We start from the raw sequence: 26650 nt of genomic DNA, 5'->3' as shown, positions 1-26650 counted from the left end.
CAATTTTGGAAAAAAAGCGACTGGTCAATCAGTTAGGAAGATCCAACTTCAAAGTAGCAACCCGGGGTCAATGATCTGCAGTCAAATGTTCTCCCACTGAGCTATACCCCCATGACAAAAAGTTTGGTATAGCAAAGAAAGAAAACTCTTTCATAAAGATCTGTCTGAAAATCAATTTTGGAAAGAAAGCAACTGGTCAATCAGATAGGAAGATCCAACTTCAAAGTAGCAACCCGGGATCCAGGTAAGTTACGGACACAAATCTAAGATCTTGACAAAGAGGGCACCCGGACTTGACTTGGGGTTCTCTTGATCTGCAGTCAAATGTGCTCCCACTGAGCTATACCCCCATGACGACAATTTTGATTTAGCAAAACAAGAAAACTCTTTCATAAAGATCTGTTTAAAAACCGATTGGTCATGCCGTTAGGAAGAGCCATGTTCTATGCACCAACCCAGGGTAAACATAAGCAACAGATACAAATCCGAGGTCTTACCAAAGGCGGCACCCCGATTTGAACCGGGGACCTCTTGATCTGCAGTCAAATGCTCTACCACTGAGATATACCCCCATGACAACAAGTTTTATTTAGCAAAGAAAGAAAACTCTTTCATAAAGATCTGTCTAAAATCAATTTTGGCAAAAGAGCGACTGGTCAATCACTCAGGAAGATCCAACTTCAATGTAGCAACCCGTTATCAAGGTAAGTTACAGACACAAATCCAAGGTCGTGACAAAGGGGGCACCCGGATTTGAACCAGGGACCTCTTGATCTGCAGTCAAATGCTCTACCACTGAGCTCTAAGAAAACTCTTTCATAAAGATCTGTCCGAAAATCAATTTTGGAAAAAAAGCGACTGGTCAATCAGTTAGGAAGATCCAACTTCAAAGTAGCAACCCGGGGTCAATGATCTGCAGTCAAATGTTCTCCCACTGAGCTATACCCCCATGACAAAAAGTTTGGTATAGCAAAGAAAGAAAACTCTTTCATAAAGATCTGTCTGAAAATCAATTTTGGAAAGAAAGCAACTGGTCAATCAGATAGGAAGATCCAACTTCAAAGTAGCAACCCGGGGTCCAGGTAAGTTACGGACACAAATCTAAGATCTTGACAAAGAGGGCACCCGGACTTGACTTGGGGTTCTCTTGATCTGCAGTCAAATGTGCTCCCACTGAGCTATACCCCCATGACGACAATTTTGATTTAGCAAAACAAGAAAACTCTTTCATAAAGATCTGTTTAAAAACCGATTGGTCATGCCGTTAGGAAGAGCCATGTTCTATGCACCAACCCAGGGTAAACATAAGCAACAGATACAAATCCGAGGTCTTACCAAAGGCGGCACCCCGATTTGAACCGGGGACCTCTTGATCTGCAGTCAAATGCTCTACCACTGAGATATACCCCCATGACAACAAGTTTTATTTAGCAAAGAAAGAAAACTCTTTCATAAAGATCTGTCTGAAAATCAATTTTGGCAAAAGAGCGACTGGTCAATCACTTAGGAAGATCCAACTTCAATGTAGCAACCTGTTATCAAGGTAAGTTACAGACACAAATCCAAGGTCTTGACAAAGGGGGCACCCGGACTTGACTTGGGTATGTCTTGATTTGCAGTCAAGTGTTCTCCCACTGAGCTATACCCCCATGACAACAATTTTGATTTAGCAAAACAAGAAAACTCTTTCATCAAGATCTGTTTGAAAATCCAATTTCAAAAACCGCTTGGTTATGCCGTTAGGAAGAGCCAACTTCTATGCACCAACCCAGGGTAAACATAAGCAACAGATACAAATCTGAGGTCTTACCAAAGGGGGCACCCGGATTTGAACCGGGGACCTCTTGATCTGCAGTCAAATGCTCTACCACTGAGCTATACCCCCATGACAACAAGTTTTATTTAGCAAAGAAAGAAAACTCTTTCATAAAGATCTGTCTTAAAATCAATTTTGGAAAAAGAGCGACTGGTCAATCAGTTAGGAAGATCCAACTTCAATGTAGCATCCCGTTATCAAGGTAAGTTACAGACACAAATCCAAGGTCTTGACAAAGGGGGCACCCGGATTTGAACCGGGGACCTCTTGATCTGCAGTCAAATGCTCTACCACTGAGCTATACCCCCATGACAACAAGTTTTATTTAGCAAAGAAAGAAAACTCTTTCTTAAAGATCTTTCTTAAAATCAATTTTGGAAAAAGAGCGTCTGGTCAATCAGTTAGGAAGATCCAACTTCAATGTAGCAACCCGTTATCAAGGTAAGTTACAGACACAAATCCAAGGTCTTGACAAAGGGGGCACCCGGATTTGAACCAGGGACCTCTTGATCTGCAGTCAAATGCTCTACCACTGAGCTATACACCCATGACAAGAAGTTTTAATTAGCAAAGAAAGAAAACTCTTTCGTAAAGATCTGTCTGAAAATCAATTTTGGAAAAAAAGCGACTGGTCAATCAGTTAGGAAGATCCAACTTCAAAGTAGCCACCAGGGGTCAAGGTAAGCTACGGACACAAATCCAAGGTCTTGACAAAGGGGGCACCCGGACTTGACTTGGGTATGTCTTGATTTGCAGTCAAGTGTTCTCCCACTGAGCTATACCCCCATGACAACAATTTTGATTTAGCAAAACAAGAAAACTCTTTCATCAAGATCTGTTTGAAAATCCAATTTCAAAAACCGCTTGGTTATGCCGTTAGGAAGAGCCAACTTCTATGCACCAACCCAGGGTAAACATAAGCAACAGATACAAATCTGAGGTCTTACCAAAGGGGACACCCGGATTTGAACCGGGGACCTCTTGATCTGCAGTCAAATGCTCTACCACTGAGCTATACCCCCATGACAACAAGTTTAATTTAGCAAAGAAAGAAAACTCTTTCATAAAGATCTGTCTGAAAATCAATTTTGGCAAAAGAGCGACTGGTCAATCACTTAGGAAGATCCAACTTCAATGTAGCAACCCGTTATCAAGGTAAGTTACAGACACAAATCCAAGGTCGTGACAAAGGTGGCACCCGGATTTGAACCAGGGACCTCTTGATCTGCAGTCAAATGCTCTACCACTGAGCTATACACCCATGACAAGAAGTTTTAATTAGCAAAGAAAGAAAACTCTTTCATAAAGATCTGTCTGAAAATCAATTTTGGAAAAAAAGCGACTGGTCAATCAGTTAGGAAGATCCAACTTCAAAGTAGCAACCCGGGGTCAATGATCTGCAGTCAAATGTTCTCCCACTGAGCTATACCCCCATGACAAAAAGTTTGGTATAGCAAAGAAAGAAAACTCTTTCATAAAAATCTGTCTGAAAATCAATTTTGGAAAGAAAGCAACTGGTCAATCAGATAGGAAGATCCAACTTCAAAGTAGCAACCCGGGGTCCAGGTAAGTTACGGACACAAATCTAAGATCTTGACAAAGAGGGCACCCGGACTTGACTTGGGGTTCTCTTGATCTGCAGTCAAATGTGCTCCCACTGAGCTATACCCCCATGACGACAATTTTGATTTAGCAAAACAAGAAAACTCTTTCATAAAGATCTGTTTAAAAACCGATTGGTCATGCCGTTAGGAAGAGCCAAGTTCTATGCACCAACCCAGGGTAAACATAAGCAACAGATACAAATCCGAGGTCTTACCAAAGGCGGCACCCCGATTTGAAACGGGGACCTCTTGATCTGCAGTCAAATGCTCTACCACTGAGTTATACCCCCATGACAACAAGTTTTATTTAGCAAAGAAAGAAAACTCTTTCATAAAGATCTGTCTGAAAATCAATTTTGGCAAAAGAGCGACTGGTCAATCACTTAGGAAGATCCAACTTCAATGTAGCAACCTGTTATCAAGGTAAGTTACAGACACAAATCCAAGGTCGTGACAAAGGGGGCACCCGGATTTGTACCAGGGACCTCTTGATCTGCAGTCAAATGCTCTACCACTGAGCTATACCCCCATGACAATGAGTTTTATTTAGCAAAGAAAGAAAACTCTTTCATAAAGATCTGTCTAAAAATCAATTTTGGAAAAAGAGCGACTGGTCAATCAGTTAGGAAGATCCAACTTAAATGTAGCAACCCGTTATCAAGGTAAGTTACAGACACAAATCCAAGGTCTTGACAAAGGGGGCACCCGGATTTGAACCAGGGACCTCTTGATCTGCAGTCAAATGCTCTACCACTGAGCTATACACCCATGACAAGAAGTTTTAATTAGCAAAGAAAGAAAACTCTTTCATAAAGATCTGTCTGAAAATCAATTTTGGAAAAAAAGCGACTGGTCAATCAGTTAGGAAGATCCAACTTCAAAGTAGCCACCATGGGTCAAGGTAAGCTACGGACACAAATCCAAGGTCTTGACAAAGGGGGCACCCGGACTTGACTTGGGTATGTCTTGATTTGCAGTCAAGTGTTCTCACACTGAGCTATACCCCCATGACAACAATTTTGATTTCGCAAAACAAGAAAACTCTTTCATCAAGATCTGTTTGAAAATCCAATTTCAAAAACCGCTTGGTTATGCCGTTAGGAAGAGCCAACTTCTATGCACCAACCCAGGGTAAACATAAGCAACAGATACAAATCTGAGGTCTTACCAAAGGGGGCACCCGGATTTGAACCGGGGACCTCTTGATCTGCAGTCAAATGGTCTACCACTGAGCTATACCCCCATGACAACAAGTTTTATTTAGCAAAGAAAGAAAACTCTTTCATAAAGATCTGTCTTAAAATCAATTTTGGAAAAAGAGCGACTGGTCAATCAGATCCAACTTCAATGTAGCATCCCGTTATCAAGGTAAGTTACAGACACAAATCCAAGGTCTTGACAAAGGGGGCACCTGGATTTGAACCGGGGACCTCTTGATCTGCAGTCAAATGCTCTACCACTGAGCTATACCCCCATGACAACAAGTTTTATTTAGCAAAGAAAGAAAATTCTTTCTTAAAGATCTTTCTTAAAATCAATTTTGGAAAAAGAGCGTCTGGTCAATCAGTTAGGAAGATCCAACTTCAATGTAGCAACCCGTTATCAAGGTAAGTTACAGACACAAATCCAAGGTCTTGACAAAGGGGGCACCCGGATTTGAACCAGGGACCTCTTGATCTGCAGTCAAATGCTCTACCACTGAGCTATACACCCATGACAAGAAGTTTTATTTAGCAAAGAAAGAAAACTCTTTCGTAAAGATCTGTCTGAAAATCAATTTTGGAAAAAAAGCGACTGGTCAATCAGTTAGGAAGATCCAACTTCAAAGTAGCCACCAGGGGTCAAGGTAAGCTACGGACACAAATCCAAGGTCTTGACAAAGGGGGCACCCGGACTTGACTTGGGTATGTCTTGATTTGCAGTCAAGTGTTCTCCCACTGAGCTATACCCCCATGACAACAATTTTGATTTAGCAAAACAAGAAAACTCTTTCATCAAGATCTGTTTGAAAATCCAATTTCAAAAACCGCTTGGTTATGCCGTTAGGAAGAGCCAACTTCTATGCACCAACCCAGGGTAAACATAAGCAACAGATACAAATCTGAGGTCTTACCAAAGGGGGCACCCGGATTTGAACCGGGGACCTCTTGATCTGCAGTCAAATGCTCTACCACTGAGCTATACCCCCATGACAACAAGTTTTATTTAGCAAAGAAAGAAAACTCTTTCATAAAGATCTGTCTTAAAATCAATTTTGGAAAAAGAGCGACTGGTCAATCAGTTAGGAAGATCCAACTTCAATGTAGCATCCCGTTATCAAGGTAAGTTACAGACACAAATCCAAGGTCTTGACAAAGGGGGCACCCGCATTTGAACCGGGGACCTCTTGATCTGCAGTCAAATGCTCTACCACTGAGCTATACCCCCAAAAAAACAAGTTTTATTTAGCAAAGAAAGAAAACTCTTTCTTAAAGATCTTTCTTAAAATCAATTTTGGAAAAAGAGCGTCTGGTCAATCAGTTAGGAAGATCCAACTTCAATGTAGCAACCCGTTATCAAGGTAAGTTACAGACACAAATCCAAGGTCTTGACAAAGGGGGCACCCGGATTTGAACCAGGGACCTCTTGATCTGCAGTCAAATGCTCTACCACTGAGCTATACACCCATGACAAGAAGTTATGATTAGCAAAGAAAGAAAACTCTTTCGTAAAGATCTGTCTGAAAATCAATTTTGGAAAAAAAGCGACTGGTCAATCAGTTAGGAAGATCCAACTTCAAAGTAGCCACCAGGGGTCAAGGTAAGCTACGGACACAAATCCAAGGTCTTGACAAAGGGGGCACCCGGACTTGACTTGGGTATGTCTTGATTTGCAGTCAAGTGTTCTCCCACTGAGCTATACCCCCATGACAACAATTTTGATTTAGCAAAACAAGAAAACTCTTTCATCAAGATCTGTTTGAAAATCCAATTTCAAAAACCGCTTGGTTATGCCGTTAGGAAGAGCCAACTTCTATGCACCAACCCAGGGTAAACATAAGCAACAGATACAAATCTGAGGTCTTACCAAAGGGGGCACCCGGATTTGAACCGGGGACCTCTTGATCTGCAGTCAAATGCTCTACCACTGAGCTATACCCCCATGACAACAAGTTTTATTTAGCAAAGAAAGAAAACTCTTTCATAAAGATCTGTCTTAAAATCAATTTTGGAAAAAGAGCGACTGGTCAATCAGTTAGGAAGATCCAACTTCAATGTAGCATCCCGTTATCGAGGTAAGTTACAGACACAAATCCAAGGTCTTGACAAAGGGGGCACCCGGATTTGAACCGGGGACCTCTTGATCTGCAGTCAAATGCTCTACCACTGAGCTATACCCCCATGACAACAAGTTTTATTTAGCAAAGAAAGAAAACTCTTTCTTAAAGATCTTTCTTAAAATCAATTTTGGAAAAAGAGCGTCTGGTCAATCAGTTAGGAAGATCTAACTTCAATGTAGCAAACCGTTATCAAGGAAAGTTACAGACACAAATCCAAGGTCTTGACAAAGGGGGCACCCGGATTTGAACCAGGGACCTCTTGATCTGCAGTCAAATGCTCTACCACTGAGCTATACCCCCATGACAACAAGTTTAATTTAGCAAAGAAAAAAAACTCTTTCATAAAGATCTGTCTGAAAATCAATTTTGGAAAAAAAGCGACTGGTCAATCAGTTAGGAAGATCCAACTTCAAAGTAGCAACCCGGGGTCCAGGTAAGTTACGGACACAAATCCAAGATCTTGACAAAGAGGGCACCCGGACTTGACTTGGGGTTCTCTTGATCTGCAGTCAAATGTGCTCCCACTGAGCTATACCCCCATGACGACAATTTTGATTTAGCAAAACAAGAAAACTCTTTCATAAAGATCTGTTTAAAAACCGATTGGTCATGCCGTTAGGAAGAGCCAAGTTCTATGCACCAACCCAGGGTAAACATAAGCAACAGATACAAATCCGAGGTCTTACCAAAGGCGGCACCCCGATTTGAACCGGGGACCTCTTGATCTGCAGTCAAATGCTCTACCACTGAGTTATACCCCCATGACAACAAGTTTTATTTAGCAAAGAAAGAAAACTCTTTCATAAAGATCTGTCTGAAAATCAATTTTGGCAAAAGAGCGACTGGTCAATCACTTAGGAAGATCCAACTTCAATGTAGCAAACCGTTATCAAGGCAAGTTACAGACACAAATCCAAGGTCTTGACAAAGGGGGCACCCGGATTTGAACCAGGGACCTCTTGATCTGCAGTCAAATGCTCTACCACTGAGCTATACCCCCATGACAACAAGTTTTATTTAGCAAAGAAAGAAAACTCTTTCATAAAGATCTGTCTTAAAATCAATTTTGGAAAAAGAGCGACTGGTCAATCAGTTAGGAAGATCCAACTTCAATGTAGCAACCCGTTATCAAGGTAAGTTACAGACACAAATCCAAGGTCTTGACAAAGGGGGCACCCGGATTTGAACCAGCGACCTCTTGATCTGCAGTCAAATGCTCTACCACTGAGCTATACACCCATGACAAGAAGTTTTAATTAGCAAAGAAAGAAAACTCTTTCATAAAGATCTGTCTGAAAATCAATTTTGGAAAAAAAGCGACTGGTCAATCAGTTAGGAAGATCCAACTTCAAAGTAGCCACCAGGGGTCAAGGTAAGCTACGGACACAAATCCAAGGTCTTGACAAAGGGGGCACCCGGACTCTACTTGGGTATGTCTTGATTTGCAGTCAAGTGTTCTCACACTGAGCTATACCCCCATGACAACAATTTTGATTTCGCAAAACAAGAAAACTCTTTCATCAAGATCTGTTTGAAAATCCAATTTCAAAAACCGCTTGGTTATGCCGTTAGGAAGAGCCAACTTCTATGCACCAACCCAGGGTAAACATAAGCAACAGATACAAATCTGAGGTCTTACCAAAGGGGGCACCCGGATTTGAACCGGGGACCTCTTGATCTGCAGTCAAATGGTCTACCACTGAGCTACACCCCCATGACAACAAGTTTTATTTAGCAAAGAAAGAAAACTCTTTCATAAAGATCTGTCTTAAAATCAATTTTGGAAAAAGAGCAACTGGTCAATCAGTTAGGAAGATCCAACTTCAATGTAGCATCCCGTTATCAAGGTAAGTTACAGACACAAATCCAAGGTCTTGACAAAGGGGGCACCCGGATTTGAACCGGGGACCTCTTGATCTGCAGTCAAATGCTCTACCACTGAGCTATACCCCCATGACAACAAGCTTTATTTAGCAAAGAAAGAAAACTCTTTCTTAAAGATCTTTCTTAAAATCAATTTTGGAAAAAGAGCGTCTGGTCAATCAGTTAGGAAGATCCAACTTCAATGTAGCAACCCGTTATCAAGGTAAGTTACAGACACAAATCCAAGGTCTTGACAAAGGGGGCACCCGGATTTGAACCAGGGACCTCTTGATCTGCAGTCAAATGCTCTACCACTGAGCTATACACCCATGACAAGAAGTTTTAATTAGCAAAGATCTGTCTGAAAATCAATTTTGGAAAAAAAGCGACTGGTCAATCAGTTAGGAAGATCCAACTTCAAAGTAGCAACCCGGGGTCAATGATCTGCAGTCAAATGTTCTCCCACTGAGCTATACCCCCATGACAAAAAGTTTGGTATAGCAAAGAAAGAAAACTCTTTCATAAAGATCTGTCTGAAAATCAATTTTGGAAAGAAAGCAACTGGTCAATCAGATAGGAAGATCCAACTTCAAAGTAGCAACCCGGGGTCCAGGTAAGTTACGGACACAAATCTAAGATCTTGACAAAGAGGGCACCCGGACTTGACTTGGGGTTCTCTTGATCTGCAGTCAAATGTGCTCCCACTGAGCTATACCCCCATGACGACAATTTTGATTTAGCAAAACAAGAAAACTCTTTCATAAAGATCTGTTTAAAAACCGATTGGTCATGCCGTTAGGAAGAGCCAAGTTCTATGCACCAACCCAGGGTAAACATAAGCAACAGATACAAATCCGAGGTCTTACCAAAGGCGGCACCCCGATTTGAACCGGGGACCTCTTGATCTGCAGTCAAATGCTCTACCACTGAGTTATACCCCCATGACAATAAGTTTTATTTAGCAAAGAAAGAAAACTCTTTCATAAAGATCTGTCTGAAAATCAATTTTGGCAAAAGAGCGACTGGTCAATCACTTAGGAAGATCCAACTTCAATGTAGCAACCCGTTATCAAGGTAAGTTACAGACACAAATCCAAGGTCGTGGAAAGGGGGCACCCGGATTTGAACCGGGGACCTCTTGATCTGCAGTCAAATGCTCTACCACTGAGCTATACCCCCATGACAACAAGTTTTATTTAGCAAAGAAAGAAAACTCTTTCTTAAAGATCTTTCTTAAAATCAATTTTGGAAAAAGAGCGTCTGGTCAATCAGTTAGGAAGATCCAACTTCAATGTAGCAACCTGTTATCAAGGTAAGTTACAGACACTAATCCAAGGTCTTGACAAAGGGGGCACCCGGATTTGAACCAGGGACCTCTTGATTTGCAGTCAAATGCTCTACCACTGAGCTATACACCCATGACAAGAAGTTTTAATTAGCAAAGCAAGAAAACTCTTTCATAAAGATCTGTCTGAAAATCAATTTTGGAAAAAAAGCGACTGGTCAATCAGTTAGGAAGATCCAACTTCAAAGTAGCCACCAGGGGTCAAGGTAAGCTACGGACACAAATCCAAGGTCTTGACAAAGGGGGCACCCGGACTTGACTTGGGTATGTCTTGATTTGCAGTCAAGTGTTCTCCCACTGAGCTATACCCCCATGACAACAATTTTGATTTAGCAAAACAAGAAAACTCTTTCATCAAGATCTGTTTGAAAATCCAATTTCAAAAACCGCTTGGTTATGCCGTTAGGAAGAGCCAACTTCTATGCACCAACCCAGGGTAAACATAAGCAACAGATACAAATCTGAGGTCTTACCAAAGGGGGCACCCGGATTTGAACCGGGGACCTCTTGATCTGCAGTCAAATGCTCTACCACTGAGCTATACCCCCATGACAACAAGTTTTATTTAGCAAAGAAAGAAAACTCTTTCATAAAGATCTGTCTTAAAATCAATTTTGGAAAAAGAGCGACTGGTCAATCAGTTAGGAAGATCCAACTTCAATGTAGCATCCCGTTATCAAGGTAAGTTACAGACACAAATCCAAGGTCTTGACAAAGGGGGCACCCGGATTTGAACCGGGGACCTCTTGATCTGCAGTCAAATGCTCTACCACTGAGCTATACCCCCATGACAACAAGTTTTATTTAGCAAAGAAAGAAAACTCTTTCATAAAGATCTGTCTTAAAATCAATTTTGGAAAAAGAGCGTCTGGTCAATCAGTTAGGAAGATCCAACTTCAATGTAGCAAACCGTTATCAAGGCAAGTTACAGACACAAATCCAAGGTCTTGACAAACGGGGCACCCGGATTTGAACCAGGGACCTCTTGATCTGCAGTCAAATGCTCTACCACTGAGCTATACCCCCATGACAACGAGTTTTATTTAGCAAAGAAAGAAAACTCTTTCATAAAGATCTGTCTAAAAATCAATTTTGGAAAAAGAGCGACTGGTCAATCAGTTAGGAAGATCCAACTTCAATGTAGCAACCCGTTATCAAGGTAAGCTACAGACACAAATCCAAGGTCTTGACAAAGGGGGCACCCGGATTTGAACCAGGGACCTCTTGATTTGCAGTCAAATGCTCTACCACTGAGCTATACACCCATGACAAGAAGTTTTAATTAGCAAAGCAAGAAAACTCTTTCATAAAGATCTGTCTGAAAATCAATTTTGGAAAAAAAGCGACTGGTCAATCAGTTAGGAAGATCCAACTTCAAAGTAGCCACCAGGGGTCAAGGTAAGCTACGGACACAAATCCAAGGTCTTGACAAAGGGGGCACCCGGACTTGACTTGGGTATGTCTTGATTTGCAGTCAAGTGTTCTCCCACTGAGCTATACCCCCATGACAACAATTTTGATTTAGCAAAACAAGAAAACTCTTTCATCAAGATCTGTTTAAAAATCCAATTTCAAAAACCACTTGGTTATGCCGTTAGGAAGAGCCAACTTCTATGCACCAACCCAGGGTAAACATAAGCAACAGATACAAATCTGAGGTCTTACCAAAGGGGGCACCCGGATTTGAACCGGGGACCTCTTGATCTGCAGTCAAATGCTCTACCACTGAGCTATACACCCATGACAAGAAGTTTTAATTAGCAAAGCAAGAAAACTCTTTCATAAAGATCTGTCTGAAAATCAATTTTGGAAAAAAAGCGACTGGTCAATCAGTTAGGAAGATCCAACTTCAAAGTAGCCACCAGGGGTCAAGGTAAGCTACGGACACAAATCCAAGGTCTTGACAAAGGGGGCACCCGGACTTGACTTGGGTATGTCTTGATTTGCAGTCAAGTGTTCTCCCACTGAGCTATACCCCCATGACAACATTTTTGATTTAGCAAAACAAGAAAACTCTTTCATCAAGATCTGTTTGAAAATCCAATTTCAAAAACCGCTTGGTTATGCCGTTAGGAAGAGCCAACTTCTATGCACCAACCCAGGGTAAACATAAGCAACAGATACAAATCTGAGGTCTTACCAAAGGGGGCACCCGGATTTGAAGCTATACCCCCATGACAACAAGTTTTATTTAGCAAAGAAAGAAAACTCTTTCTTAAAGATCTGTCTTAAAATCAATTTTGGAAAAAGAGCGTCTGGTCAATCAGTTAGGAAGATCCAACTTCAATGTAGCAACCCGTTATCAAGGCAAGTAACAGACACAAATCCAAGGTCTTGACAAAGGGGGCACCCAGATTTGAACCAGGGACCTCTTGATCTGCAGTCAAATGCTCTACCACTGAGCTATACCCCCATGACAACAAGTTAAATTTAGCAAAGAAAGAAAACTCTTTCATAAAGATCTGTCTGAAAATCAATTTTGGAAAAAAAGCGACTGGTCAATCAGTTAGGAAGATCCAACTTCAAAGTAGCAACCCGGGGTCAATGATCTGCAGTCAAATGTTCTCCCACTGAGCTATACCCCCATGACAAAAAGTTTGGTATAGCAAAGAAAGAAAACTCTTTCATAAAGATCTGTCTGAAAATCAATTTTGGAAAGAAAGCAACTGGTCAATCAGATAGGAAGATCCAACTTCAAAGTAGCAACCCGGGGTCCAGGTAAGTTACGGACACAAATCTAAGATCTTGACAAAGAGGGCACCCGGACTTGACTTGGGGTTCTCTTGATCTGCAGTCAAATGTGCTCCCACTGAGCTATACCCCCATGACGACAATTTTGATTTAGCAAAACAAGAAAACTCTTTCATAAAGATCTGTTTAAAAACCGATTGGTCATGCCGTTAGGAAGAGCCAAGTTCTATGCACCAACCCAGGGTAAACATAAGCAACAGATACAAATCCTAGGTCTTACCAAAGGCGGCACCCCGATTTGAACCGGGGACCTCTTGATCTGCAGTCAAATGCTCTACCACTGAGTTATATCCCCATGACAACAAGTTTTATTTAGCAAAGAAAGAAAACTCTTTCATAAAGATCTGTCTGAAAATCAATTTTGGCAAAAGAGCGACTGGTCAATCACTTAGGAAGATCCAACTTCAATGTAGCAACCCGTTATCAAGGTAAGTTACAGACACAAATCCAAGGTCTTGACAAAGGGGGCACCCGGATTTGAACCTGTGGACCTCTTGATCTGCAGTCAAATGCTCTACCACTGAGCTATACCCCCATGACAACAAGTTTTATTTAGCAAAGAAAGAAAACTCTTTCTTAAAGATCTTTCTTAAAATCAATTTTGGAAAAAGAGCGTCTGGTCAATCAGTTAGGAAGATCCAACTTCAATGTAGCAACCCGTTATCAAGGCAAGTTACAGACACAAATCCAAGGTCTTGACAAAGGGGGCACCCGGATTTGAACCAGGGACCTCTTGATCTGCAGTCAAATGCTCTACCACTGAGCTATACCCCCATGACAACGAGTTTAATTTAGCAAAGAAAGAAAACTCTTTCATAAAGATCTGTCTGAAAATCAATTTTGGAAAAAAAGCGACTGGTCAATCAGTTAGGAAGATCCAACTTCAAAGTAGCAACCCGGGGTCAATGATCTGCAGTCAAATGTTCTCCCACTGAGCTATACCCCCATGACAAAAAGTTTGGTATAGCAAAGAAAGAAAACTCTTTCATAAAGATCTGTCTGAAAATCAATTTTGGAAAGAAAGCAACTGGTCAATCAGATAGGAAGATCCAACTTCAAAGTAGCAACCCGGGGTCCAGGTAAGTTACGGACACAAATCTAAGATCTTGACAAAGAGGGCACCCGGACTTGACTTGGGGTTCTCTTGATCTGCAGTCAAATGTGCTCCCACTGAGCTATATCCCCATGACGACAATTTTGATTTAGCAAAACAAGAAAACTCTTTCATAAAGATCTGTTTAAAAACCGATTGGTCATGCCGTTAGGAAGAGCCAAGTTCTATGCACCAACCCAGGGTAAACATAAGCAACAGATACAAATCCGAGGTCTTACCAAAGGCGGCACCCCGATTTGAACCGGGGACCTCTTGATCTGCAGTCAAATGCTCTACCACTGAGTTATATCCCCATGACAACAAGTTTTATTTAGCAAAGAAAGAAAACTCTTTCATAAAGATCTGTCTGAAAATCAATTTTGGCAAAAGAGCGACTGGTCAATCACTTAGGAAGATCCAACTTCAATGTAGCAACCCGTTATCAAGGTAAGTTACAGACACAAATCCAAGGTCGTGACAAAGGGGGCACCCGGATTTGAACCAGGGACCTCTTGATCTGCAGTCAAATGCTCTACCACTGAGCTATACCCCCATGACAATGAGTTTTATTTAGCAAAGAAAGAAAACTCTTTCATAAAGATCTGTCTGAAAATCAATTTTGGAAAAAAAGCGACTGGTCAATCAGTTAGGAAGATCCAACTTCAAAGTAGCAACCCGGGGTCAATGATCTGCAGTCAAATGTTCTCCCACTGAGCTATACCCCCATGACAAAAAGTTTGGTATAGCAAAGAAAGAAAACTCTTTCATAAAGATCTGTCTGAAAATCAATTTTGGAAAGAAAGCAACTGGTCAATCAGATAGGAAGATCCAACTTCAAAGTAGCAACCCGGGGTCCAGGTAAGTTACGGACACAAATCCAAGATCTTGACAAAGAGGGCACCCGGACTTGACTTGGGGTTCTCTTGATCTGCAGTCAAATGTGCTCCCACTGAGCTATACCCCCATGACGACAATTTTGATTTAGCAAAACAAGAAAACTCTTTCATAAAGATCTGTTTAAAAACCGATTGGTCATGCCGTTAGGAAGAGCCAAGTTCTATGCACCAACCCAGGGTAAACATAAGCAACAGATACAAATCCGAGGTCTTACCAAAGGCGGCACCCCGATTTGAACCGGGGACCTCTTGATCTGCAGTCAAATGCTCTACCACTGAGTTATACCCCCATGACAACAAGTTTTATTTAGCAAAGAAAGAAAACTCTTTCATAAAGATCTGTCTGAAAATCAATTTTGGCAAAAGAGCGACTGGTCAATCACTTAGGAAGATCCAACTTCAATGTAGCAACCCGTTATCAAGGTAAGTTACAGACACAAATCCAAGGTCGTGACAAAGGGGGCACCCGGATTTGAACCAGGGACCTCTTGATCTGCAGTCAAATGCTCTACCACTGAGCTATACCCCCATGACAATGAGTTTTATTTAGCAAAGAAAGAAAACTCTTTCATAAAGATCTGTCTAAAAATCAATTTTGGAAAAAGAGCGACTGGTCAATCAGTTAGGAAGATCCAACTTCAATGTAGCAACCCGTTATCAAGGTAAGTTACAGACACAAATCCAAGGTCTTGACAAAGGGGGCACCCGGATTTGAACCAGGGACCTCTTGATCTGCAGTCAAATGCTCTACCACTGAGCTATACACCCATGACAAGGAGTTTTAATTAGCAAAGCAAGAAAACTCTTTCATAAAGATCTGTCTGAAAATCAATTTTGGAAAAAAAGCGACTGGTCAATCAGTTAGGAAGATCCAACTTCAAAGTAGCCACCAGGGGTCAAGGTAAGCTACGGACACAAATCCAAGGTCTTGACAAAGGGGGCACCCGGACTTGACTTGGGTATGTCTTGATTTGCAGTCAAGTGTTCTCCCACTGAGCTATACCCTCATGACAACAATTTTGATTTAGCAAAACAAGAAAACTCTTTCATCAAGATCTGTTTGAAAATCCAATTTCAAAAACCGCTTGGTTATGCCGTTAGGAAGAGCCAACTTCTATGCACCAACCCAGGGTAAACATAAGCAACAGATACAAATCTGAGGTCTTACCAAAGGGGGCACCCGGATTTGAACCGGGGACCTCTTGATCTGCAGTCAAATGCTCTACCACTGAGCTATACCCCCATGACAACAAGTTTTATTTAGCAAAGAAAGAAAACTCTTTCTTAAAGATCTTTCTTAAAATCAATTTTGGAAAAAGAGCGTCTGGTCAATCAGTTAGGAAGATCCAACTTCAATGTAGCATCCCGTTATCAAGGTAAGTTACAGACACAAATCCAAGGTCTTGACAAAGGGGGCACCCGGATTTGAACCAGGGACCTCTTGATCTGCAGTCAAATGCTCTACCACTGAGCTGTACACCCATGACAAGAAGTTATAATTAGCAAAGAAAGAAAACTCTTTCGTAAAGATCTGTCTGAAAATCAATTTTGGAAAAAAAGCGACTGGTCAATCAGTTAGGAAGATCCAACTTCAAAGTAGCCACCAGGGGTCAAGGTAAGCTACGGACACAAATCCAAGGTCTTGACAAAGGGGGCACCAGGACTTGACTTGGGTATGTCTTGATTTGCAGTCAAGTGTTCTCCCACTGAGCTATACCCCCATGACAACAATTTTGATTTAGCAAAACAAGAAAACTCTTTCATCAAGATCTGTTTGAAAATCCAATTTCAAAAACCGCTTGGTTATGCCGTTAGGAAGAGCCAACTTCTATGCACCAACCCAGGGTAAACATAAGCAACAGATACAAATCTGAGGTCTTACCAAAGGGGGCACCCGGATTTGAACCGGGGACCTCTTGATCTGCAGTCAAATGCTCTACCACTGAGCTACACCCCCATGACAACAAGTTTTATTTAGCAAAGAAAGAAAACTCTTTCATAAAGATCTGTCTTAAAATCAATTTTGGAAAAAGAGCGACTGGTCAATCAGTTAGGAAGATCCAACTTCAATGTAGCAAACCGTTATCAAGGAAAGTTACAGAAACAAATCCAAGGTCTTGACAAAGGGGGCACCCGGATTTGAACCAGGGACCTCTTGATCTGCAGTGAAATGCTCTACCACTGAGCTATACCCCCATGACAACAAGTTTAATTTAGCAAAGAAAGAAAACTCTTTCATAAAGATCTGTCTGAAAATCAATTTTGGAAAAAAAGCGACTGGTCAATCAGTTAGGAAGATCCAACTTCAAAGTAGCAACCCGGGGTCAATGATCTGCAGTCAAATGTTCTCCCACTGAGCTATACCCCCATGACAAAAAGTTTGGTATAGCAAAGAAAGAAAACTCTTTCATAAAGATCTGTCTGAAAATCAATTTTGGAAAGAAAGCAACTGGTCAATCAGATAGGAAGATCCAACTTCAAAGTAGCAACCCGGGGTCCAGGTAAGTTACGGACACAAATCTAAGATCTTGACAAAGAGGGCACCCGGACTTGACTTGGGGTTCTCTTGATCTGCAGTCAAATGTGCTCCCACTGAGCTATACCCCCATGACGACAATTTTGATTTAGCAAAACAAGAAAACTCTTTCATAAAGATCTGTTTAAAAACCGATTGGTCATGCCGTTAGGAAGAGCCAAGTTCTATGCACCAACCCAGGGTAAACATAAGCAACAGATACAAATCCGAGGTCTTACCAAAGGCGGCACCCCGATTTGAACCGGGGACCTCTTGATCTGCAGTCAAATGCTCTACCACTGAGTTATATCCCCATGACAACAAGTTTTATTTAGCAAAGAAAGAAAACTCTTTCATAAAGATCTGTCTGAAAATCAATTTTGGCAAAAGAGCGACTGGTCAATCACTTAGGAAGATCCAACTTCAATGTAGCAACCCGTTATCAAGGTAAGTTACAGACACAAATCCAAGGTCTTGACAAAGGGGGCACCCAGATTTGAACCAGGGACCTCTTGATCTGCAGTCAAATGCTCTACCACTGAGCTATACCCCCATGACAATGAGTTTTATTTAGCAAAGAAAGAAAACTCTTTCATAAAGATCTGTCTAAAAATCAATTTTGGAAAAAGAGCGACTGGTCAATCAGTTAGGAAGATCCAACTTCAATGTAGCAACCCGTTATCAAGGTAAATTACAGACACAAATCCAAGGTCTTGACAAAGGGGGCACCCGGATTTGAACCAGGGACCTCTTGATCTGCAGTCAAATGCTCTACCACTGAGCTATACACCCATGACAAGAAATTTCAATTAGCAAAGAAAGAAAACTCTTTCATAAAGATCTGTCTGAAAATCAATTTTGGAAAAAAAGCGACTGGTCAATCAGTTAGGAAGATCCAACTTCAAAGTAGCCACCAGGGGTCAAGGTAAGCTACGGACACAAATCCAAGGTCTTGACAAAGGGGGCACCCGGACTTGACTTGGGTATGTCTTGATTTGCAGTCAAGTGTTCTCCCACTGAGCTATACCCCCATGACAACAATTTTGATTTAGCAAAACAAGAAAACTCTTTCATCAAGATCTGTTTGAAAATCCAATTTCAAAAACCGCTTGGTTATGCCGTTAGGAAGAGCCAACTTCTATGCACCAACCCAGGGTAAACATAAGCAACAGATACAAATCTGAGGTCTTACCAAAGGGGGCACCCGGATTTGAACCGGGGACCTCTTGATCTGCAGTCAAATGCTCTACCACTGAGCTATACCCCCATGACAACAAGTTTTATTTAGCAAAGAAAGAAAACTCTTTCATAAAGATCTGTTTTAAAATCAATTTTGGAAAAAGAGCGACTGGTCAATCAGTTAGGAAGATCCAACTTCAATGTAGCATCCCGTTATCAAGGTAAGATACAGACACAAATCCAAGGTCTTGACAAAGGGGGCACCCGGATTTGAACCGGGGACCTCTTGATCTGCAGTCAAATGTTCTACCACTGAGCTATACCCCCATGACAACAAGTTTTATTTTGCAAAGAAAGAAAACTCTTTCATAAAGATCTGTCTAAAATCAATTTTGGAAAAAGAGCGACTGGTCAATCATTTAGGAAAATCCAACTTCAATGTAGCAACCTGTTATCAAGGTAAGTTACAGACACAAATCCAAGGTCTTGACAAAGGGTACACCCGGAATTGAACCAGGGACCTCTTGATCTTAAGTCAAATATTCTCCCACTGAGCTATACCCCCATGAGAGCAAGTTTTATTTAGCAAAGAAAGAAAACTCTTTCATAAAGATCTGTCTAAAAATCAATTTTGGCAAAAGAGCGACTGGTCAATCAGTTAGGAAGATCCAACTTCAATGTAGCAACCCGTTATCAAGGTAAGTTACAGACACAAATCCAAGGTCTTGACAAAAGGGGCACCCGGATATGAACCAGGGACCTCTTGATCTGCAGTCAAATGCTCTACCACTGAGCTATACCCCCATGACAACAAGTTATATTTAGCAAAGATAGAAAACTCTTTCATAAAGATCTGTCTAAAAATCAATTTTGGAAAAAGAGCGACTGGTCAATCAGTTAGGAAGATCCAACTTCAATGTAGCTACCCGTTATCAAGGTAAGTTACAGACACAAATCCAGGGTCTTGACAAAGGGGGCACACGGATTTGAACCGGGGACCTCTTGATCTGCAGTCAAATATTCTCCCACTGAGCTATACCCCCATGACAACAAGTTTTATTTAGCAAAGAAAGAAAACTCTTTCATAAAGATCTGTCTAAAAATCAATTTTGGCAAAAGAGCGACTGGGCAATCAGTTAGGAAGATCCAACTTCAATGTAGCAACCCGTTATCAAGGTAAGTTACAGACACAAATCCAAGGTCTTGACAAAGGGGGCACCCGGACATGAACCAGGGACCTCTTGATCTGCAGTCAAATGCTCTACCACTGAGCTATACCCCCATGACAACAAGTTATATTTAGCAAAGATAGAAAACTCTTTCATAAAGATCTGTCTAAAAATCAATTTTGGAAAAAGAGCGACTGGTCAATCAGTTAGGAAGATCCAACTTCAATGTAGCTACCCGTTATCAAGGTAAGTTACAGACACAAATCCAGGGTCTTGACAAAGGGGGCACACGGATTTGAACCGGGGACCTCTTGATCTGCAGTCAAATATTCTCCCACTGAGCTATACCCTTATGACAACAACTTTGATTTAGCAAAACAAGAAAACTCTTTCATAAAGATCTGTTTGAAAATACAATTTCAAAAACCGATTGGTTATGGCGTTAGGAAGAGCCAACTTCTATGTACCAACAAAGGGTAAACACTAGTAACAGATACAAATCCAAGGTCTTGCCAAAGGGGGCATCCGGATTTGGACTGGGAACCTCTTCATCTGCAGTCAAAGGCTCTACCACTGAGCTATACCCCCAAGACAAACAGTTTGTTATAGCAAAGAAAGAAAACTCTTTCATAAAGATCTATCTAAAAATCAATTTTGGCAAAAGAGCAACTGGTCAATCAGTTAGGAAGATCCAACTTCAAAGTAGCAACCCGTTATCAAGGTAAGCTACAGACACAAATCCAAGATCTTGACAAAGGGGGCACCCGGATTTGAACCAGGGACCTCTTGATCTGCAGTCAAATGCTCTACCACTGAGCTATACCCCCATGAAAACAAGTTTTATTTAGCAAAGAAAGAAAACTCTTTCATAAAGATCTGTCTAAAAATCAATTTTGGAAAAAGAGCGACTGGTCAATCAGTTAGGAAGATCCAACTTCAATGTAGCAACCCATTATCAAGGTAAGTTACAGACACAAATCCAAGGTCTTGACAAAGTGGGCACCCGGATTTGAACCAGGGACCTTTTGATCTGCAGTCAAATGCTCTACCACTGAGTTATACCCCCATGACAACAAGTTTTATTTAGCAAAGAAAGAAAACTCTTTCATAAAGATCTGTCTGAAAATCAATTTTGGCAAAAGAGCGACTGGTCAATCACTTAGGAATATCCAACTTCAATGTAGCAACCCGTTATCAAGGTAAGTTACAGACACAAATCCAAGGTCGTGACAAAGGGGGCACCCGGATTTGAACTGGGAACCTCTTCATCTGCAGTCAAATGCTCTACCACTGAACTATACCCCCAAGACAAACAGTTTGGTATAGCAAAGAAAGAAAACTCTTTCATAAAGATCTGTCTGAAAATCAATTTTGGAAAAAAAGCGACTGGTCAATCAGTTAGGAAGATCCAACTTCAAAGTAGCCACCAGGGGTCAAGGTAAGCTACGGACACAAATCCAAGGTCTTGACAAAGGGGGCACCCGGACTTGACTTGGGTATGTCTTGATCTGCAGTCAAGTGTTCTCCCACTGAGCTATACCCCTATGACAACAATTTTGATTTAGCAAAACAAGAAAACTCTTTCATCAAGATCTGTTTGAAAATCCAATTTCAAAAACCGCTTGGTTATGCCGTTAGGAAGAGCCAACTTCTATGCACCAACCCAGGGTAAACATAAGCAACAGATACAAATCTGAGGTCTTACCAAAGGGGGCACCCGGATTTGAACAGGGGACCTCTTGATCTGCAGTCAAATGCTCTACCACTGAGCTATACCCCCATAACAACAAGTTTTATTTAGCAAAGAAAGAAAACTCTTTCATAAAGATCTGTCTTAAAATCAATTTTGGAAAAAGAGCGACTGGTCAATCAGTTAGGAAGATCCAACTTCAATGTAGCATCCCGTTATCAAGGTAAGTTACAGACACAAATCCAAGGTCTTGACAAAGGGGGCACCCGGATTTGAACCGGGGACCTCTTGATCTGCAGTCAAATGCTCTACCACTGAGCTATACCCCCATGACAACAAGTTTTATTTAGCAAAGAAAGAAAACTCTTTCATAAAGATCTGTCTTAAAATCAATTTTGGAAAAAGAGCGTCTGGTCAATCAGTTAGGAAGATCCAACTTCAATGTAGCAACCCGTTATCAAGGCAAGTTACAGACACAAATCCAAGGTCTTGACAAAGGGGGCACCCAGATTTGAACCAGGGACCTCTTGATCTGCAGTCTAATGCTCTACCACTGAGCTATACCACCATGACAGCAAGTTTAATTTAGCAAAGAAAGAAAACTCTTTCATAAAGATCTGTCTGAAAATCAATTTTGGAAAAAAAGCGACTGGTCAATCAGTTAGGAAGATCCAACTTCAAAGTAGCAACCCGGGGTCAATGATCTGCAGTCAAATGTTCTCCCACTGAGCTATACCCCCATGACAAAAAGTTTGGTATAGCAAAGAAAGAAAACTCTTTCATAAAGATCTGTCTGAAAATCAATTTTGGAAAGAAAGCAACTGGTCAATCAGATAGGAAGATCCAACTTCAAAGTAGCAACCCGGGGTCCAGGTAAGTTACGGACACAAATCTAAGATCTTGACAAAGAGGGCACCCGGACTTGACTTGGGGTTCTCTTGATCTGCAGTCAAATGTGCTCCCACTGAGCTATACCCCCATGACGACAATTTTGATTTAGCAAAACAAGAAAACTCTTTCATAAAGATCTGTTTAAAAACCGATTGGTCATGCCGTTAGGAAGAGCCAAGTTCTATGCACCAACCCAGGGTAAACATAAGCAACAGATACAAATCCGAGGTCTTACCAAAGGCGGCACCCCGATTTGAACCGGGGACCTCTTGATCTGCAGTCAAATGCTCTACCACTGAGTTATACCCCCATGACAACAAGTTTTATTTAGCAAAGAAAGAAAACTCTTTCATAAAGATCTGTCTGAAAATCAATTTTGGCAAAAGAGCGACTGGTCAATCACTTAGGAAGATCCAACTTCAATGTAGCAACCCGTTATCAAGGTAAGTTACAGACACAAATCCAAGGTCGTGACAAAGGGGGCACCCGGATTTGAACCAGGGACCTCTTGATCTGCAGTCAAATGCTCTACCACTGAGCTATACCCCCATGACAATGAATTTTATTTAGCAAAGAAAGAAAACTCTTTCATAAAGATCTGTCTAAAAATCAATTTTGGAAAAAGAGCAACTGGTCAATCAGTTAGGAAGATCCAACTTCAATGTAGCAACCCGTTATCAAGGTAAGTTACAGACACAAATCCAAGGTCTTGACAAAGGGGGCACCCGGATTTGAACCAGGGACCTCTTGATCTGCAGTCAAATGCTCTACCACTGAGCTATACACCCATGACAAGAAGTTTTAATTAGCAAAGCAAGAAAACTCTTTCATAAAGATCTGTCTGAAAATCAATTTTGGAAAAAAAGCGACTGGTCAATCAGTTAGGAAGATCCAACTTCAAAGTAGCCACCAGGGGTCAAGGTAAGCTACGGACACAAATCCAAGGTCTTGACAAAGGGGGCACCCGGACTTGACTTGGGTATGTCTTGATTTGCAGTCAAGTGTTCTCCCACTGAGCTATACCCCCATGACAACAATTTTGATTTAGCAAAACAAGAAAACTCTTTCATCAAGATCTGTTTGAAAATCCAATTTCAAAAACCGCTTGGTTATGCCGTTAGGAAGAGCCAACTTCTATGCACCAACCCAGGGTAAACATAAGCAACAGATACAAATCTGAGGTCTTACCAAAGGGGGCACCCGGATTTGAACCGGGGACCTCTTGATCTGCAGTCAAATGCTCTACCACTGAGCTATACCCCCATGACAACAAGTTTTATTTAGCAAAGAAAGAAAACTCTTTCATAAAGATCTGTCTTAAAATCAATTTTGGAAAAAGAGCGACTGGTCAATCAGTTAGGAAGATCCAACTTCAATGTAGCATCCCGTTATCAAGGTAAGTTACAGACACAAATCCAAGGTCTTGACAAAGGGGGCACCCGGATTTGAACCGGGGACCTCTTGATCTGCAGTCAAATGCTCTACCACTGAGCTATACCCCCATGACAACAAGTTTTATTTAGCAAAGAAAGAAAACTCTTTCATAAAGATCTGTCTTAAAATCAATTTTGGAAAAAGAGCGTCTGGTCAATCAGTTAGGAAGATCCAACTTCAATGTAGCAAACCGTTATCAAGGCAAGTTACAGACACAAATCCAAGGTCTTGACAAAGGGGGCACCCGGATTTGAACCAGGGACCTCTTGATCTGCAGTCAAATGCTCTACCACTGAGCTATACCCCCATGACAACGAGTTTTATTTAGCAAAGAAAGAAAACTCTTTCATAAAGATCTGTCTAAAAATCAATTTTGGAAAAAGAGAGACTGGTCAATCAGTTAGGAAGATCCAACTTCAATGTAGCAACCCGTTATCAAGGTAAGTTACAGACACAAATCCAAGGTCTTGACAAAGGGGGCACCCGGATTTGAACCAGGGACCTCTTGATCTGCAGTCAAATGCTCTACCACTGAGCTATACACCCATGACAAGAAGTTTTAATTAGCAAAGCAAGAAAACTCTTTCATAAAGATCTGTCTGAAAATCAATTTTGGAAAAAAAGCGACTGGTCAATCAGTTAGGAAGATCCAACTTCAAAGTAGCCACCAGGGGTCAAGGTAAGCTACGGACACAAATCCAAGGTCTTGACAAAGGGGGCACCCGGACTTGACTTGGGTATGTCTTGATTTGCAGTCAAGTGTTCTCCCACTGAGCTATACCCCCATGACAACAATTTTGATTTAGCAAAACAAGAAAACTCTTTCATCAAGATCTGTTTAAAAATCCAATTTCAAAAACCGCTTGGTTATGCCGTTAGGAAGAGCCAACTTCTATGCACCAACCCAGGGTAAACATAAGCAACAGATACAAATCTGAGGTCTTACCAAAGGGGGCACCCGGATTTGAACCGGGGACCTCTTGATCTGCAGTCAAATGCTCTACCACTGAGCTATACACCCATGACAAGGAGTTATAATTAGCAAAGAAAGAAAACTCTTTCGTAAAGATCTGTCTGAAAATCAATTTTGGAAAAAAAGCGACTGGTCAATCAGTTAGGAAGATCCAACTTCAAAGTAGCCACCAGGGGTCAAGGTAAGCTACGGACACAAATCCAAGGTCTTGACAAAGGGGGCACCCGGACTTGACTTGGGTATGTCTTGATTTGCAGTCAAGTGTTCTCCCACTGAGCTATACCCCCATGACAACAATTTTGATTTAGCAAAACAAGAAAACTCTTTCATCAAGATCTGTTTGAAAATCCAATTTCAAAAACCGCTTGGTTATGCCGTTAGGAAGAGCCAACTTCTATGCACCAACCCAGGGTAAACATAAGCAACAGATACAAATCTGAGGTCTTACCAAAGGGGGCACCCGGATTTGAAGCTATACCCCCATGACAACAAGTTTTATTTAGCAAAGAAAGAAAACTCTTTCTTAAAGATCTGTCTTAAAATCAATTTTGGAAAAAGAGCGTCTGGTCAATCAGTTAGGAAGATCCAACTTCAATGTAGCAACCCGTTATCAAGGCAAGTAACAGACACAAATCCAAGGTCTTGACAAAGGGGGCACCCGGATTTGAACCAGGGACCTCTTGATCTGCAGTCAAATGCTCTACCACTGAGCTATACCCCCATGACAACAAGTTTAATTTAGCAAAGAAAGAAAACTCTTTCATAAAGATCTGTCTGAAAATCAATTTTGGAAAAAAAGCGACTCGTCAATCAGTTAGGAAGATCCAACTTCAAAGTAGCAACCCGGGGTCAATGATCTGCAGTCAAATGTTCTCCCACTGAGCTATACCCCCATGACAAAAAGTTTGGTATAGCAAAGAAAGAAAACTCTTTCATAAAGATCTGTCTGAAAATCAATTTTGGAAAGAAAGCAACTGGTCAATCAGATAGGAAGATCCAACTTCAAAGTAGCAACCCGGGGTCCAGGTAAGTTACGGACACAAATCTAAGATCTTGACAAAGAGGGCACCCGGACTTGACTTGGGGTTCTCTTGATCTGCAGTCAAATGTGCTCCCACTGAGCTATACCCCCATGACGACAATTTTGATTTAGCAAAACAAGAAAACTCTTTCATAAAGATCTGTTTAAAAACCGATTGGTCATGCCGTTAGGAAGAGCCAAGTTCTATGCACCAACCCAGGGTAAACATAAGCAACAGATACAAATCCTAGGTCTTACCAAAGGCGGCACCCCGATTTGAACCGGGGACCTCTTGATCTGCAGTCAAATGCTCTACCACTGAGCTACACCCCCATGACAACAAGTTTTATTTAGCAAAGAAAGAAAACTCTTTCATAAAGATCTGTCTTAAAATCAATTTTGGAAAAAGAGCGACTGGTCAATCAGTTAGGAAGATCCAACTTCAATGTAGCATCCCGTTATCGAGGTAAGTTACAGACACAAATCCAAGGTCTTGACAAAGGGGGCACCCGGATTTGAACCGGGGACCTCTTGATCTGCAGTCAAATGCTCTACCACTGAGCTATACCCCCATGACAACAAGTTTTATTTAGCAAAGAAAGAAAACTCTTTCTTAAAGATCTTTCTTAAAATCAATTTTGGAAAAAGAGCGTCTGGTCAATCAGTTAGGAAGATCCAACTTCAATGTAGCAAACCGTTATCAAGGAAAGTTACAGACACAAATCCAAGGTCTTGACAAAGGGGGCACCCGGATTTGAACCAGGGACCTCTTGATCTGCAGTCAAATGCTCTACCACTGAGCTATACCCCCATGACAACAAGTTTAATTTAGCAAAGAAAGAAAACTCTTTCATAAAGATCTGTCTGAAAATCAATTTTGGAAAAAAAGCGACTGGTCAATCAGTTAGGAAGATCCAACTTCAAAGTAGCAACCCGGGGTCAATGATCTGCAGTCAAATGTTCTCCCACTGAGCTATACCCCCATGACAAAAAGTTTGGTATAGCAAAGAAAGAAAACTCTTTCATAAAGATCTGTCTGAAAATCAATTTTGGAAAGAAAGCAACTGGTCAATCAGATAGGAAGATCCAAC

General features: G+C 41.4%; 69 non-coding genes across 69 annotated transcripts; all 69 read right to left on the bottom strand.

Annotated features, from left to right (window-relative positions):
• Positions 1-500: 500 nt before the first annotated feature.
• Positions 501-572, bottom strand: trnac-gca (transfer RNA cysteine (anticodon GCA)). Its single transcript has one exon. It is a non-coding gene; the product is annotated as a tRNA-Cys (tRNA).
• A 766-nt stretch (positions 573-1338) lies between these two features.
• Positions 1339-1410, bottom strand: trnac-gca (transfer RNA cysteine (anticodon GCA)). The gene has a single exon. It is a non-coding gene; the product is annotated as a tRNA-Cys (tRNA).
• Positions 1411-1813: 403 nt separating this feature from the next.
• On the bottom strand, positions 1814-1885 carry trnac-gca (transfer RNA cysteine (anticodon GCA)). The gene has a single exon. It is a non-coding gene; the product is annotated as a tRNA-Cys (tRNA).
• A 167-nt stretch (positions 1886-2052) lies between these two features.
• trnac-gca (transfer RNA cysteine (anticodon GCA)) lies at positions 2053-2124 on the bottom strand. The gene has a single exon. It is a non-coding gene; the product is annotated as a tRNA-Cys (tRNA).
• A 167-nt stretch (positions 2125-2291) lies between these two features.
• trnac-gca (transfer RNA cysteine (anticodon GCA)) lies at positions 2292-2363 on the bottom strand. The gene has a single exon. It is a non-coding gene; the product is annotated as a tRNA-Cys (tRNA).
• A 403-nt stretch (positions 2364-2766) lies between these two features.
• Positions 2767-2838, bottom strand: trnac-gca (transfer RNA cysteine (anticodon GCA)). The gene has a single exon. It is a non-coding gene; the product is annotated as a tRNA-Cys (tRNA).
• A 167-nt stretch (positions 2839-3005) lies between these two features.
• On the bottom strand, positions 3006-3077 carry trnac-gca (transfer RNA cysteine (anticodon GCA)). The gene has a single exon. It is a non-coding gene; the product is annotated as a tRNA-Cys (tRNA).
• Positions 3078-3877: 800 nt separating this feature from the next.
• Positions 3878-3949, bottom strand: trnac-gca (transfer RNA cysteine (anticodon GCA)). Its single transcript has one exon. It is a non-coding gene; the product is annotated as a tRNA-Cys (tRNA).
• A 167-nt stretch (positions 3950-4116) lies between these two features.
• Positions 4117-4188, bottom strand: trnac-gca (transfer RNA cysteine (anticodon GCA)). Its single transcript has one exon. It is a non-coding gene; the product is annotated as a tRNA-Cys (tRNA).
• Positions 4189-4591: 403 nt separating this feature from the next.
• Positions 4592-4663, bottom strand: trnac-gca (transfer RNA cysteine (anticodon GCA)). The gene has a single exon. It is a non-coding gene; the product is annotated as a tRNA-Cys (tRNA).
• A 159-nt stretch (positions 4664-4822) lies between these two features.
• On the bottom strand, positions 4823-4894 carry trnac-gca (transfer RNA cysteine (anticodon GCA)). The gene has a single exon. It is a non-coding gene; the product is annotated as a tRNA-Cys (tRNA).
• Positions 4895-5061: 167 nt separating this feature from the next.
• On the bottom strand, positions 5062-5133 carry trnac-gca (transfer RNA cysteine (anticodon GCA)). Its single transcript has one exon. It is a non-coding gene; the product is annotated as a tRNA-Cys (tRNA).
• Positions 5134-5536: 403 nt separating this feature from the next.
• Positions 5537-5608, bottom strand: trnac-gca (transfer RNA cysteine (anticodon GCA)). Its single transcript has one exon. It is a non-coding gene; the product is annotated as a tRNA-Cys (tRNA).
• A 167-nt stretch (positions 5609-5775) lies between these two features.
• trnac-gca (transfer RNA cysteine (anticodon GCA)) lies at positions 5776-5847 on the bottom strand. Its single transcript has one exon. It is a non-coding gene; the product is annotated as a tRNA-Cys (tRNA).
• Positions 5848-6014: 167 nt separating this feature from the next.
• Positions 6015-6086, bottom strand: trnac-gca (transfer RNA cysteine (anticodon GCA)). The gene has a single exon. It is a non-coding gene; the product is annotated as a tRNA-Cys (tRNA).
• Positions 6087-6489: 403 nt separating this feature from the next.
• trnac-gca (transfer RNA cysteine (anticodon GCA)) lies at positions 6490-6561 on the bottom strand. Its single transcript has one exon. It is a non-coding gene; the product is annotated as a tRNA-Cys (tRNA).
• Positions 6562-6728: 167 nt separating this feature from the next.
• trnac-gca (transfer RNA cysteine (anticodon GCA)) lies at positions 6729-6800 on the bottom strand. Its single transcript has one exon. It is a non-coding gene; the product is annotated as a tRNA-Cys (tRNA).
• Positions 6801-6967: 167 nt separating this feature from the next.
• trnac-gca (transfer RNA cysteine (anticodon GCA)) lies at positions 6968-7039 on the bottom strand. Its single transcript has one exon. It is a non-coding gene; the product is annotated as a tRNA-Cys (tRNA).
• A 389-nt stretch (positions 7040-7428) lies between these two features.
• Positions 7429-7500, bottom strand: trnac-gca (transfer RNA cysteine (anticodon GCA)). Its single transcript has one exon. It is a non-coding gene; the product is annotated as a tRNA-Cys (tRNA).
• A 167-nt stretch (positions 7501-7667) lies between these two features.
• trnac-gca (transfer RNA cysteine (anticodon GCA)) lies at positions 7668-7739 on the bottom strand. The gene has a single exon. It is a non-coding gene; the product is annotated as a tRNA-Cys (tRNA).
• A 167-nt stretch (positions 7740-7906) lies between these two features.
• Positions 7907-7978, bottom strand: trnac-gca (transfer RNA cysteine (anticodon GCA)). Its single transcript has one exon. It is a non-coding gene; the product is annotated as a tRNA-Cys (tRNA).
• A 403-nt stretch (positions 7979-8381) lies between these two features.
• trnac-gca (transfer RNA cysteine (anticodon GCA)) lies at positions 8382-8453 on the bottom strand. Its single transcript has one exon. It is a non-coding gene; the product is annotated as a tRNA-Cys (tRNA).
• Positions 8454-8620: 167 nt separating this feature from the next.
• trnac-gca (transfer RNA cysteine (anticodon GCA)) lies at positions 8621-8692 on the bottom strand. Its single transcript has one exon. It is a non-coding gene; the product is annotated as a tRNA-Cys (tRNA).
• A 167-nt stretch (positions 8693-8859) lies between these two features.
• Positions 8860-8931, bottom strand: trnac-gca (transfer RNA cysteine (anticodon GCA)). Its single transcript has one exon. It is a non-coding gene; the product is annotated as a tRNA-Cys (tRNA).
• Positions 8932-9471: 540 nt separating this feature from the next.
• Positions 9472-9543, bottom strand: trnac-gca (transfer RNA cysteine (anticodon GCA)). Its single transcript has one exon. It is a non-coding gene; the product is annotated as a tRNA-Cys (tRNA).
• A 166-nt stretch (positions 9544-9709) lies between these two features.
• On the bottom strand, positions 9710-9781 carry trnac-gca (transfer RNA cysteine (anticodon GCA)). Its single transcript has one exon. It is a non-coding gene; the product is annotated as a tRNA-Cys (tRNA).
• Positions 9782-9948: 167 nt separating this feature from the next.
• On the bottom strand, positions 9949-10020 carry trnac-gca (transfer RNA cysteine (anticodon GCA)). The gene has a single exon. It is a non-coding gene; the product is annotated as a tRNA-Cys (tRNA).
• Positions 10021-10423: 403 nt separating this feature from the next.
• Positions 10424-10495, bottom strand: trnac-gca (transfer RNA cysteine (anticodon GCA)). Its single transcript has one exon. It is a non-coding gene; the product is annotated as a tRNA-Cys (tRNA).
• Positions 10496-10662: 167 nt separating this feature from the next.
• Positions 10663-10734, bottom strand: trnac-gca (transfer RNA cysteine (anticodon GCA)). Its single transcript has one exon. It is a non-coding gene; the product is annotated as a tRNA-Cys (tRNA).
• A 161-nt stretch (positions 10735-10895) lies between these two features.
• trnac-gca (transfer RNA cysteine (anticodon GCA)) lies at positions 10896-10973 on the bottom strand. Its single transcript has one exon. It is a non-coding gene; the product is annotated as a tRNA-Cys (tRNA).
• Positions 10974-11140: 167 nt separating this feature from the next.
• Positions 11141-11212, bottom strand: trnac-gca (transfer RNA cysteine (anticodon GCA)). Its single transcript has one exon. It is a non-coding gene; the product is annotated as a tRNA-Cys (tRNA).
• A 403-nt stretch (positions 11213-11615) lies between these two features.
• trnac-gca (transfer RNA cysteine (anticodon GCA)) lies at positions 11616-11687 on the bottom strand. The gene has a single exon. It is a non-coding gene; the product is annotated as a tRNA-Cys (tRNA).
• A 601-nt stretch (positions 11688-12288) lies between these two features.
• On the bottom strand, positions 12289-12360 carry trnac-gca (transfer RNA cysteine (anticodon GCA)). Its single transcript has one exon. It is a non-coding gene; the product is annotated as a tRNA-Cys (tRNA).
• Positions 12361-13160: 800 nt separating this feature from the next.
• trnac-gca (transfer RNA cysteine (anticodon GCA)) lies at positions 13161-13233 on the bottom strand. The gene has a single exon. It is a non-coding gene; the product is annotated as a tRNA-Cys (tRNA).
• Positions 13234-13400: 167 nt separating this feature from the next.
• Positions 13401-13472, bottom strand: trnac-gca (transfer RNA cysteine (anticodon GCA)). Its single transcript has one exon. It is a non-coding gene; the product is annotated as a tRNA-Cys (tRNA).
• Positions 13473-14272: 800 nt separating this feature from the next.
• trnac-gca (transfer RNA cysteine (anticodon GCA)) lies at positions 14273-14344 on the bottom strand. Its single transcript has one exon. It is a non-coding gene; the product is annotated as a tRNA-Cys (tRNA).
• Positions 14345-14905: 561 nt separating this feature from the next.
• Positions 14906-14977, bottom strand: trnac-gca (transfer RNA cysteine (anticodon GCA)). Its single transcript has one exon. It is a non-coding gene; the product is annotated as a tRNA-Cys (tRNA).
• Positions 14978-15144: 167 nt separating this feature from the next.
• trnac-gca (transfer RNA cysteine (anticodon GCA)) lies at positions 15145-15216 on the bottom strand. Its single transcript has one exon. It is a non-coding gene; the product is annotated as a tRNA-Cys (tRNA).
• Positions 15217-15383: 167 nt separating this feature from the next.
• trnac-gca (transfer RNA cysteine (anticodon GCA)) lies at positions 15384-15455 on the bottom strand. Its single transcript has one exon. It is a non-coding gene; the product is annotated as a tRNA-Cys (tRNA).
• Positions 15456-15858: 403 nt separating this feature from the next.
• trnac-gca (transfer RNA cysteine (anticodon GCA)) lies at positions 15859-15930 on the bottom strand. Its single transcript has one exon. It is a non-coding gene; the product is annotated as a tRNA-Cys (tRNA).
• Positions 15931-16097: 167 nt separating this feature from the next.
• On the bottom strand, positions 16098-16169 carry trnac-gca (transfer RNA cysteine (anticodon GCA)). The gene has a single exon. It is a non-coding gene; the product is annotated as a tRNA-Cys (tRNA).
• Positions 16170-16572: 403 nt separating this feature from the next.
• trnac-gca (transfer RNA cysteine (anticodon GCA)) lies at positions 16573-16644 on the bottom strand. Its single transcript has one exon. It is a non-coding gene; the product is annotated as a tRNA-Cys (tRNA).
• Positions 16645-16811: 167 nt separating this feature from the next.
• trnac-gca (transfer RNA cysteine (anticodon GCA)) lies at positions 16812-16883 on the bottom strand. Its single transcript has one exon. It is a non-coding gene; the product is annotated as a tRNA-Cys (tRNA).
• An 800-nt stretch (positions 16884-17683) lies between these two features.
• On the bottom strand, positions 17684-17755 carry trnac-gca (transfer RNA cysteine (anticodon GCA)). Its single transcript has one exon. It is a non-coding gene; the product is annotated as a tRNA-Cys (tRNA).
• A 167-nt stretch (positions 17756-17922) lies between these two features.
• trnac-gca (transfer RNA cysteine (anticodon GCA)) lies at positions 17923-17994 on the bottom strand. The gene has a single exon. It is a non-coding gene; the product is annotated as a tRNA-Cys (tRNA).
• A 403-nt stretch (positions 17995-18397) lies between these two features.
• Positions 18398-18469, bottom strand: trnac-gca (transfer RNA cysteine (anticodon GCA)). Its single transcript has one exon. It is a non-coding gene; the product is annotated as a tRNA-Cys (tRNA).
• A 167-nt stretch (positions 18470-18636) lies between these two features.
• trnac-gca (transfer RNA cysteine (anticodon GCA)) lies at positions 18637-18708 on the bottom strand. The gene has a single exon. It is a non-coding gene; the product is annotated as a tRNA-Cys (tRNA).
• A 166-nt stretch (positions 18709-18874) lies between these two features.
• trnal-uaa (transfer RNA leucine (anticodon UAA)) lies at positions 18875-18946 on the bottom strand. Its single transcript has one exon. It is a non-coding gene; the product is annotated as a tRNA-Leu (tRNA).
• Positions 18947-19113: 167 nt separating this feature from the next.
• On the bottom strand, positions 19114-19185 carry trnac-gca (transfer RNA cysteine (anticodon GCA)). Its single transcript has one exon. It is a non-coding gene; the product is annotated as a tRNA-Cys (tRNA).
• Positions 19186-19352: 167 nt separating this feature from the next.
• trnac-gca (transfer RNA cysteine (anticodon GCA)) lies at positions 19353-19424 on the bottom strand. Its single transcript has one exon. It is a non-coding gene; the product is annotated as a tRNA-Cys (tRNA).
• A 167-nt stretch (positions 19425-19591) lies between these two features.
• trnac-gca (transfer RNA cysteine (anticodon GCA)) lies at positions 19592-19663 on the bottom strand. The gene has a single exon. It is a non-coding gene; the product is annotated as a tRNA-Cys (tRNA).
• A 642-nt stretch (positions 19664-20305) lies between these two features.
• On the bottom strand, positions 20306-20377 carry trnac-gca (transfer RNA cysteine (anticodon GCA)). The gene has a single exon. It is a non-coding gene; the product is annotated as a tRNA-Cys (tRNA).
• Positions 20378-20544: 167 nt separating this feature from the next.
• trnac-gca (transfer RNA cysteine (anticodon GCA)) lies at positions 20545-20616 on the bottom strand. Its single transcript has one exon. It is a non-coding gene; the product is annotated as a tRNA-Cys (tRNA).
• Positions 20617-20783: 167 nt separating this feature from the next.
• On the bottom strand, positions 20784-20855 carry trnac-gca (transfer RNA cysteine (anticodon GCA)). Its single transcript has one exon. It is a non-coding gene; the product is annotated as a tRNA-Cys (tRNA).
• A 403-nt stretch (positions 20856-21258) lies between these two features.
• Positions 21259-21330, bottom strand: trnac-gca (transfer RNA cysteine (anticodon GCA)). The gene has a single exon. It is a non-coding gene; the product is annotated as a tRNA-Cys (tRNA).
• Positions 21331-21497: 167 nt separating this feature from the next.
• trnac-gca (transfer RNA cysteine (anticodon GCA)) lies at positions 21498-21569 on the bottom strand. Its single transcript has one exon. It is a non-coding gene; the product is annotated as a tRNA-Cys (tRNA).
• Positions 21570-21736: 167 nt separating this feature from the next.
• Positions 21737-21808, bottom strand: trnac-gca (transfer RNA cysteine (anticodon GCA)). The gene has a single exon. It is a non-coding gene; the product is annotated as a tRNA-Cys (tRNA).
• A 561-nt stretch (positions 21809-22369) lies between these two features.
• On the bottom strand, positions 22370-22441 carry trnac-gca (transfer RNA cysteine (anticodon GCA)). Its single transcript has one exon. It is a non-coding gene; the product is annotated as a tRNA-Cys (tRNA).
• A 167-nt stretch (positions 22442-22608) lies between these two features.
• trnac-gca (transfer RNA cysteine (anticodon GCA)) lies at positions 22609-22680 on the bottom strand. Its single transcript has one exon. It is a non-coding gene; the product is annotated as a tRNA-Cys (tRNA).
• A 167-nt stretch (positions 22681-22847) lies between these two features.
• Positions 22848-22919, bottom strand: trnac-gca (transfer RNA cysteine (anticodon GCA)). The gene has a single exon. It is a non-coding gene; the product is annotated as a tRNA-Cys (tRNA).
• A 403-nt stretch (positions 22920-23322) lies between these two features.
• Positions 23323-23394, bottom strand: trnac-gca (transfer RNA cysteine (anticodon GCA)). The gene has a single exon. It is a non-coding gene; the product is annotated as a tRNA-Cys (tRNA).
• A 167-nt stretch (positions 23395-23561) lies between these two features.
• On the bottom strand, positions 23562-23633 carry trnac-gca (transfer RNA cysteine (anticodon GCA)). The gene has a single exon. It is a non-coding gene; the product is annotated as a tRNA-Cys (tRNA).
• Positions 23634-23800: 167 nt separating this feature from the next.
• trnac-gca (transfer RNA cysteine (anticodon GCA)) lies at positions 23801-23872 on the bottom strand. The gene has a single exon. It is a non-coding gene; the product is annotated as a tRNA-Cys (tRNA).
• A 167-nt stretch (positions 23873-24039) lies between these two features.
• On the bottom strand, positions 24040-24111 carry trnac-gca (transfer RNA cysteine (anticodon GCA)). The gene has a single exon. It is a non-coding gene; the product is annotated as a tRNA-Cys (tRNA).
• Positions 24112-24514: 403 nt separating this feature from the next.
• trnac-gca (transfer RNA cysteine (anticodon GCA)) lies at positions 24515-24586 on the bottom strand. The gene has a single exon. It is a non-coding gene; the product is annotated as a tRNA-Cys (tRNA).
• A 601-nt stretch (positions 24587-25187) lies between these two features.
• trnac-gca (transfer RNA cysteine (anticodon GCA)) lies at positions 25188-25259 on the bottom strand. The gene has a single exon. It is a non-coding gene; the product is annotated as a tRNA-Cys (tRNA).
• A 561-nt stretch (positions 25260-25820) lies between these two features.
• trnac-gca (transfer RNA cysteine (anticodon GCA)) lies at positions 25821-25892 on the bottom strand. The gene has a single exon. It is a non-coding gene; the product is annotated as a tRNA-Cys (tRNA).
• A 167-nt stretch (positions 25893-26059) lies between these two features.
• Positions 26060-26131, bottom strand: trnac-gca (transfer RNA cysteine (anticodon GCA)). Its single transcript has one exon. It is a non-coding gene; the product is annotated as a tRNA-Cys (tRNA).
• Positions 26132-26298: 167 nt separating this feature from the next.
• On the bottom strand, positions 26299-26370 carry trnac-gca (transfer RNA cysteine (anticodon GCA)). The gene has a single exon. It is a non-coding gene; the product is annotated as a tRNA-Cys (tRNA).
• Positions 26371-26650: the final 280 nt, after the last annotated feature.

This window comes from Danio rerio, chromosome 20 (assembly GCF_049306965.1).
Source record: "Danio rerio strain Tuebingen ecotype United States chromosome 20, GRCz12tu, whole genome shotgun sequence".
Lineage (NCBI taxonomy): Eukaryota > Metazoa > Chordata > Actinopteri > Cypriniformes > Danionidae > Danio > Danio rerio.
This window is presented reverse-complemented; position numbering and strand designations above follow the sequence as displayed.